At 36.2% G+C, this 8,585-nt stretch overlaps 1 protein-coding gene across 1 annotated transcript in view; it reads right to left on the reverse strand.

The window, feature by feature from the left end:
* The window catches only part of DMD (dystrophin), a 2,279,750-nt gene that overhangs the window by 698,404 nt on the left and 1,572,761 nt on the right, over positions 1-8,585 (reverse strand). The gene's annotated exons all lie outside the window — the stretch shown is intronic.

Here is an 8,585-nt window from a genome sequence, read left to right on the forward strand (position 1 = left end):
ATTTTCTCTCAGCCTGTGGCTTGTCTTCTAATTTTCCTGGAAAAATGTTGCTTTTCATTCCATAAAATTAGAACCCACAATTGGAGGAAGAACATCACCAGTAATTAAGAGTGTATTGAGAAAATGACTTCTCATTTCCTTGAAAGTGACACCTTCTGCTGTTTCTCACTATATATTTTATATTTTTCAAACTAGTTAATTATTTAAGTGTTAGTCTTTGAAGTGGCATTATCATATCCTTTTTCTGCTGATCTATGATGCTTCTTTGCGAGACCATTCCACCCTGTACAAGTGTGCTAATGGTTTCAATGATCAAAGCAAGCTCAGATGTGGTGTATAATAACATTGTCATCCCTAGAACTGTGAGCAGTAGATTCCAGATGATAGCAGAAATGATAACTTCTACTTGGATACATCTAAGGGTGCCTCAAAAATTAAATATGTGGGACTTGTGTTTGCAATAACTAAAACACATTTAAAATATTTTTTTTTGTATTTTTGCTGCTGAGATAAGAAAACGTTCTCCGAAGTGAGGACAAAATGTTTTAGGTTTAATTTCTTCATATAAGCACTACTAAATGTTTTTCAAATGACAGTGGAACACTGTAGCAAGTACTTCACACCATATCTTCAATTTTACTATGAGGGCTTTACAACTTTTCATCCTATGCTAGGTAAATGTTATTATTTTTGAGTAAGCCTTAAAAACACTGTTAATAAGAAATCATTTCTTCTTGGAGGAAGTTTTAAAAAGATTAGAAAAAATACATTGAAAAACCTATATTCCCTTCATTAGCTACTATGAATCTATCAGCAATCCATCTATCTACAAGAGGGGTCAGTGAACTACAGTTCTAAGGCCAAATTTTTCCCACCACTAATGTTGTAAACAAAGTTTTACTGGGACACAATAACACTTATTCCTTTATGGAACCTCTATAAATGCTTTTGCACTTTAATAGCTGAGTTGACTTTCTGACCTGCAAAGCCAAAAATATTTGCCATTTGACTCTTTACAGAAAAAAAGTTTGCCAACCCTTGATCTAAAACCTTCTTGAATTAATTTACATAATTAACCTATATACTTCTTACTGAAATAGTGTATTCTATAAACTAATAATTTACTTTAAAAATTAATGCTTTTTTTATTTGTCCCATATCTTCCAAGCTTCAAAAGGCATCCCTTACTTGCAGTGTGATATGATTACATCTTCCAAGCTTCTGAATTACATCTTCCAAGCTTCAAAAGGCATCCCCTAATTGCAGTGTGATATGATTTGGTGAATAAATTCCTATTCCAATTAGTGTAGTTAGAAGAACAATGGGACAGAAATAGGAAGATAAAAGGTTTTGTTCTTGATTTCAACTATACTACAAAGCTACAATAACCAGCACAGTATGGTATTGGTATAAAATAGACATATGGAACAATGGAACTGAATAGGGAATCCAGAAATTAACTGATACTTCTGAGATTAATTATTCCATGACAAATGAGGCAAGAATATACAATAGAGAAATGACAGCCTCTTCAATAAATGGTGGTGGGAAAACTGGGCAGCCACATACAAAAAATGAAACTTGACCACTATCTTACACCATACACAAAAATTAAATCAAAATTAATTAATGACTTGAACATAAGACCAGAAGTCATAAAACCCCTGGAAGAAAACATGCAGTAATCTCTTTGGTGATATGTCTTGACGATATATTTTTGGATCTGACTCCAAAGGCAATGGCAACAAAAGTAAAAATAAACAAATGGGACTACATCAAACTAAAAAGCTTCTGCACAGCTAAGGAAGCCATCAACCAACTAAAAAGGCAACTACAGAATGGGAGAAGCTATGTACAAATCATATATCTGAAAATAGGCTAACATCCATAATACATAAAAAGTCATATAGCTCAATAACAATAAAAACCCCATACAATTGAATTTAAAAAATTAACAGAGGATATGAATAGTCATTTTTCCAAAGAAGATATACAGATGGACAACAGGCACATGAAAAAATGCTCAGCATCACTAATGATCAGAAAAATGCAAATCAAAACCACAATGAGATATCACTTCACACCTATTAGAATGGCTATTATCAAAGACAAGAAATAACAAGTATTGGCGAGGATATGGAGAAATGGAATCCCTGTGCACTGTTAGTAGGAATGTAAATTGGTGCAGCCACTACAGAAAACAGATGGAAGTTCCTCAAAAAATTAAAAATAGAACTACCATATGATCCAGCAATTCTACTTCTGGGTATATATATAAAGAAAACAAAAATACTAATTTAAAAGGTATATGCACCCTTATGATCACTGCATAATTATTTACAGTAGCCAAGATATGGAAACAACATAAGTATCCATAAAAGGACAAGTAGATAAAAAGTATATATAATAGAATACTACTCAGCCATGAAAAAGAATGAAATGTTGCCATTTACAATAACATGCATGGGCCTAAAGGGTATTATGCTAAGTAAAATAAGTCAGAGAGAGAGAAAGACAAATATTGCATGACTTGACTTTTATGTGAACAAAACTCTAAAACAACACAAAATCAGACTCATAGATACAGAGAAGAGACTGGTGGTTGCCAGAGGGGAGGGGATGAAATGGGTGAAGGGGATCAAGAAGTGCAAATTTCCAGAGATAAAACCTGTCATGGGAATGTGATGTACAACATAGGAAATTCAGTCAGTAATAGTGTACTAACATTATATGGTGACAGATGGTGACTAAAGTTATTGTGGTGATTATTTCAAAATATATACAAATGTTGAATCACTATGCTGTATACATGAAATGAATATAATATTGCATGTCAATTATACTTCAATAAAAAAGATTCTGTCTTGAGTCCTCTCTTGTTTAGTTTTCCCAACTATAGCAAGAGGATAATCCTCATTCTTTGTGGATATTTTCAAGATCAAAGGAGATAATGTATACTGTAAAGAATTTTATTATTAATGATCATATAGATTTTCAAGTTTTATTTTATCCCTTTCCAGCTTCATTGACTATAGTCATAACTTATTTTAGTTGATATCCTCATGGCAGTCTGACCAAGCCTATCACTCATTTAGTTACTGTGCTTAAGTGGGATACTGGCTAGTAGATAGGTCAGCAATATCTATCCATTTTGACATGTTGTAACAAGGCTGCTAACTTTACTCCATTTTATTTTCCTGGAAATTCAATATCATCTAGAGGATTTTAGTATTTTTAAGTATATAACCCCCACTTAATTTTATTTTTAAATATATTTTTATTGATTTCAGAGAGGAAGGGAGAGGGAAAGAGAGATAGAAACATCAATGATGAGAGAGAATCACTGATTGGCTGCCTCCTGCATGCCCCACACTGGGGATTGAGCCTGCAACCCAGGTATATGCCCTGACCAGGAATCAAACTGTGACCTCTTGGTTCATAGGTCAATGCTCAACCATTGAACCACACTGGTTAGGCTAAACCCTGCTTTTAAATGAAATCTTAAGAAGAAGCATACCATGGGAAGCATGCAATGGAGGAAGGCAGTGGACCAGTTGAAATTGGAGATGAAAGGTAAAGGGAGGTTTTGGGACATATTGGAGGTGAATCTACCTCTTTGAGGGCAGAGGAGGGGTCTTCAGAAGAGATGATGAACCCTAGGTTTCTGGTTTGTGTGCTTGGTTGGATGAATTCAAAGACAATATTAATTTCAATTATTTCAGACCCAAGTAAACAATAGGGTCTAATTTATTCCCCCTACCAAAAAGAGTTTACCAAGGAGGTTATGGCAAGTGCTGCTTACATAGATTTCTTTAACGGATTTTGAAATGTAGCCCAGCACTGGGCTATAATGCCTTGTGGTCATTTCCAGATAGGCTTTTTATAATTCTGCTGCTTTGCTGGATTTTTGGCTTTGGACTGACAGATATAGAACTGGGAGAATAAATAAAGTTAAATAGTAACACTGTAGGAGAATCAGACTTATCATTACAACGCCTTTTTTGGTCTCTATTGCCCTGTCTTCCAAAGGAGAAAAAAGAAAGAGAGAGAAAAAAGAGAGGGAGGGAGAAGAAGGAAGGCAGGGAAGAAGGAAGGAGAAAGGGAGGGAAGAAAATAAACTATTACCCATTTCTTCTTACTGAAATCACTTCCATAGCTATAGGGTTAGTATTTAAGTATCAAGGGTGCTACTGTCTTAGACCTAAATCAACCCACATGGCTTTAATATAAGATTTGGATGTCAAGATAAGAAGGGAGGGAGAAGTATTGCTGTTGAATTTCATTAAAAATATATTACTAAAGAATGAGCAGTATGGTGGAATTTATTCCACAGTCTATGGAGTCCATTGCATCATCTGCACTACCAAGACCAAGTATCTATATATATAAAAGCCTAAGCAACCATTTGATCGTTCAACCGGTCGCTATGATGTGCACTGACCACCAGGGGTCAGATGCTCAACACACAGGATAAGGCTCCCTCCTGTCTTGATCAGGCCTGCAGGGATCGGGCTCTCTCCTGTCTGGATTGGGCCTGTGGGGATTGGGCCAGAACTGGCTCTCTGACATCTCCCAAGGGGTCCCAGATTGTGAGAGGGTGCAGACCAGGCCCAAGGACCCCACCAGTGCACAAATCTGTGCACCAGGCCTCTAGTGTTTAATATAAAGGTTAAAGGCAGGCATGAATTTTAGGACTATCCAGTTTTAGAGCCATGCTGTGTTCACTTAGTAGCTGGCTGTCTTTGGGTTAACAATTCTCTCTAAGCTTTACTTCCCTCCTATGGTCAAAAAGATGAGAATGTGATACCTATTTCATTAGGCTCTTGTAAGATTTAGCAGAACAATGAACAAGGAATATTTAGCAAAATGCCTGGTACAGAGCAAGGCATTAATGCATATTAGCTCTAAGATAAATATTAGGTATGATAGGTCAATGCAAAAGCCAGGTGGAATAATTGAAATAAAAGCAGGTAAGATTTTTGGGGAAAAAAAGCTATGATGTGCTTAGGTATTACTAGAATAGAACCAGACTATGAGACCTCAGAGACCCTAACAGAGTTCAACATGAAGTGACAATGTTGTTTTGCCTAATTTACATCAGACCTTTGTTGTTAAAGCACACCTTCCTCAATATCCTCAATATGACACATTTATTCATCCAGATAATAGATACAAATCCAGGCATTCAAATGTTGCTTGGAGTCAGAGATCAAGATGGAAATCCCCAGAATCACAGAGATTTGTGTCTATAAACCTGCTTATTATATTCACATTCAAGGAGGTTGGAAGGGATAGTGTCAGCTTTTTAACCAAAATCTTTCTATTACCTCTCCCTGTTGGGGTTGTAGCACATACTGTGAATGACCTCCAGAGATCCTCAAGCTGTATGCAGAGAGCAAATTGAATCTGAAAGCTTTATTAGACAAGTTTGTCTTTTAGCTGATGGGAGAGGATGTCAGCCGTATTGGCAAAAATAAAATTTCTTATGAAACAGGGTCCTGACCTTGAAAACAAATCTCAATTCAAAGTGCACAATTCAATTCTGAGTGATGTCCTTATTTGTTAAACATGGAGTGCAGGTTCAAAAGAAAAAGGCGCATTTCACCTCAAAAAAATAAGAATCTGTAAGAAAAATAATGGCACTTCTCTTTTGACCTTGCTGGACTCTGTAAGCAAAAAATGCTTATCACCAAATCATAGGTTTTAAAAATTCTATAATAATAAAAGCATAATATGCTAATTAGACCGGATGTCCTTCCGGACGACCTGCTGGACGAAGCCGGGGCTGTGAGGGAAGCCCAGGTCCCAGGTGCCTGATGGCACTGGAGGGAATCCCGGGTCCCGGGTGCCAGAGGGAAGCTGGTGCCGGCAGCCAGGGGAAGGAAGGCCTACTCTTGCATGAATTTCATACATTGGGCCCTAGTATATTAATAATCTAGGAAACAACTTTTTTTTTCACTCTCTTCAATATAGGAAGCAAAACTACCTCTTCCCTTTACAATCCACAGTAAATACTGTAGGGAGTTTACTTATATCTTCTATCCATAAATTTCTTCAAGAGCAAAGACTATCCTGAAAACTAAAGTGACATTGGAGATTGACTAATTTGTTATTTCAATATGTCTCCTATTTTTTTCGTGGCATGTTATTTAGTTCCTGCTTTTTAATGCTGGAGAACAATGACTTTTTTTGAAGTTATGATAATTATCTAAGAAGCAAGAATCGAAGGTATTTTAATTTTGACTTTCTTTTTCTATTATAGGTCTATATTACAATTTAGACACAGGTGCAATTAGTAGTGTTAGCAATTTTGCCTCAATATTGGCATAGCTAAATTGAATGTCTCATGAAATCATCATGGGCTGGCAAGTGTTCTGGGAAATAAGATTAAAACATATTTTATTAAAATATTGAAGATGAGGGGAGAAATAAATTGTATAAATTTTAAGTGGAAGAGAGCATGTGATACTGTCAAGTACAGGTTCTAAAACTGGGTATCAGGACATAGTTAAGAATGAGAGTTAAGGAATGAGATAGGGGATAGAATTAACCTGCAAAATTTGCATCAAATCCATAGCATATTCCTTTTTGACCCATACTGTAGTCTTAAAAATTAGTATGTATCTCTGATAATATGAGGATAAACATATCTGTTAGCTGCATTTAAGAAGAAAAAAAAGTTGATATATGTAAGAATACTGAAGAGCATTGAGATCAAGTTCAGGAGATGTGGGTTGGAGTCCAGATTCTGCCACTCAATCTCTTTGGTATTATAATTACACAGTATATTGACTTATTTTATCCAACTCTAAAATACATGTTTATTGGGTCAAAATATATTAAATGCCTACTATGTGCTAAGCATTGAATAAAATTGCATACATATTAGGAAACAACAACTAAATACATAAATAACTTAGTAATCAAAATAATAATAAGGATATGAAAGAGAAAAGTATGCTTCAAGAGTGTATGATAGGAGGCTCAAGGAAAGAGCCTGTAGAATAAAAGGCATAGCTGAGAGCTAAAGGATGAGTGAGGGGAGAGAACATACAGGCTAGAGAGTAGTACATGTGGAAACCCTGAGCTCAGTAAGAAGTAGACATACCAAAGGAACTGAAGAAAGCCAGAGAGGTTGGAGTTTGAGGAAAAGGGAGACAGTAGAACAAGAAGGGTAAGCAGGGGAACTATCACATAAGATCTGTGGGTCATGTTAATAATCTGAAGATTTATTCTAAAAGCAATGGGACACCATTCAACAATTATAAGAAGATTTACACTACATTATGATGCTTTGTGGAATACATTTATATGGGAACTGTACTAGAGTACAGTTCACATCAAATCAGGAGGAAAGCACCCACATAAAATATGATGGGTGGCAGAAGGAATGAAGATGGATAAAATAATTTGAAAGATATTTAACTAATAAAATCAATAGGACTTGGTAGCTGATTGAATGAGAAAGTAAAATTAGAAAGAGGTATCCATCCAGGATCACTTATTGGTATTGGCTTGAGTGGATGGTGTTATCATTTGCTGAGATAGAAAATACAAGAGAAATGGTCGAGAGTAAATTCACTAGTTCAGTTTTGGACATGGTGGATTTAAGGAGTCTGGGAGACATCCAAGTGCAGATGCTAAGTGCATTGTTGGATATATGGATTCTCTGGAATTTACTCTAATCTGTATTTTATCCCTCTACCACTCTATCCAAATTTTCTAAATTCAAGGTTTATTCTCAGGCTTTTTCTGAGTAGATTTATAGGCAGCATTTGACACAATTTATCAATTCCTTCTTAATTCACTTCCTTCACCTGGCATCTAGGTTTCTCTCTTGGTTTTCCTCCTACTTCACTGACTGTTTATTACTATATCTCCTACCTATTACCACTGGGATTACCATTGGAGTCCTCTTCAGGCCGCAATCTTTATGTATCTTCTCTTTTCCATCTATATTTCCCCCTTGCTTTAACTAGCAAAATCTCATGGCTCAGAATATACTAGAAACTGCATTTTTACATCTCCAGATTGGATCTCTCACCTAACCAGCAGGTCATATAGTCCCCTCACTACCTATTGTGCACTTCCACTTGGATAACTAGTAGGCAAATGTAACTTAATTTGTACAAAGCACACATTTTTATATTACCTCCTATCACCCTGTACCACCTACCATATTCCCTAACAGTAAATGCCAACACCATTCTTACAATTTGCTCAGGACAAAAACTTCATCACATTTTCTCATTCCCTATATCAAAACTGTTGACCAATCCTGTTGGCCTAGGCTTCAAGACATCCAGAATCTGTCCACCTCCCATCACTTCTTCTACCCCTACTCTGGATAAAACTATTATTTATTACCTAAATTACTGCATTAGTCCAACTAGTCCTCTCTTGCCTCCTCCCTACAATTTATTCTTAACACATCCAGAAAAATTTTGCCAAAACATATGTCCGATCTCACTGCTGGGATCAAGTCTCCATTGGGTCTTAATCTTACACAAAGTGAAAGTCAAGTCATCCCAATGGCCTTCAAAGCGGGTGCCTCATCTAACTTCACCTCTTAAATGCTCTCCCCT

This window comes from Myotis lucifugus, unplaced genomic scaffold (genome assembly GCF_000147115.1).
Source record: "Myotis lucifugus unplaced genomic scaffold, Myoluc2.0 scaffold_20, whole genome shotgun sequence".
Lineage (NCBI taxonomy): Eukaryota > Metazoa > Chordata > Mammalia > Chiroptera > Vespertilionidae > Myotis > Myotis lucifugus.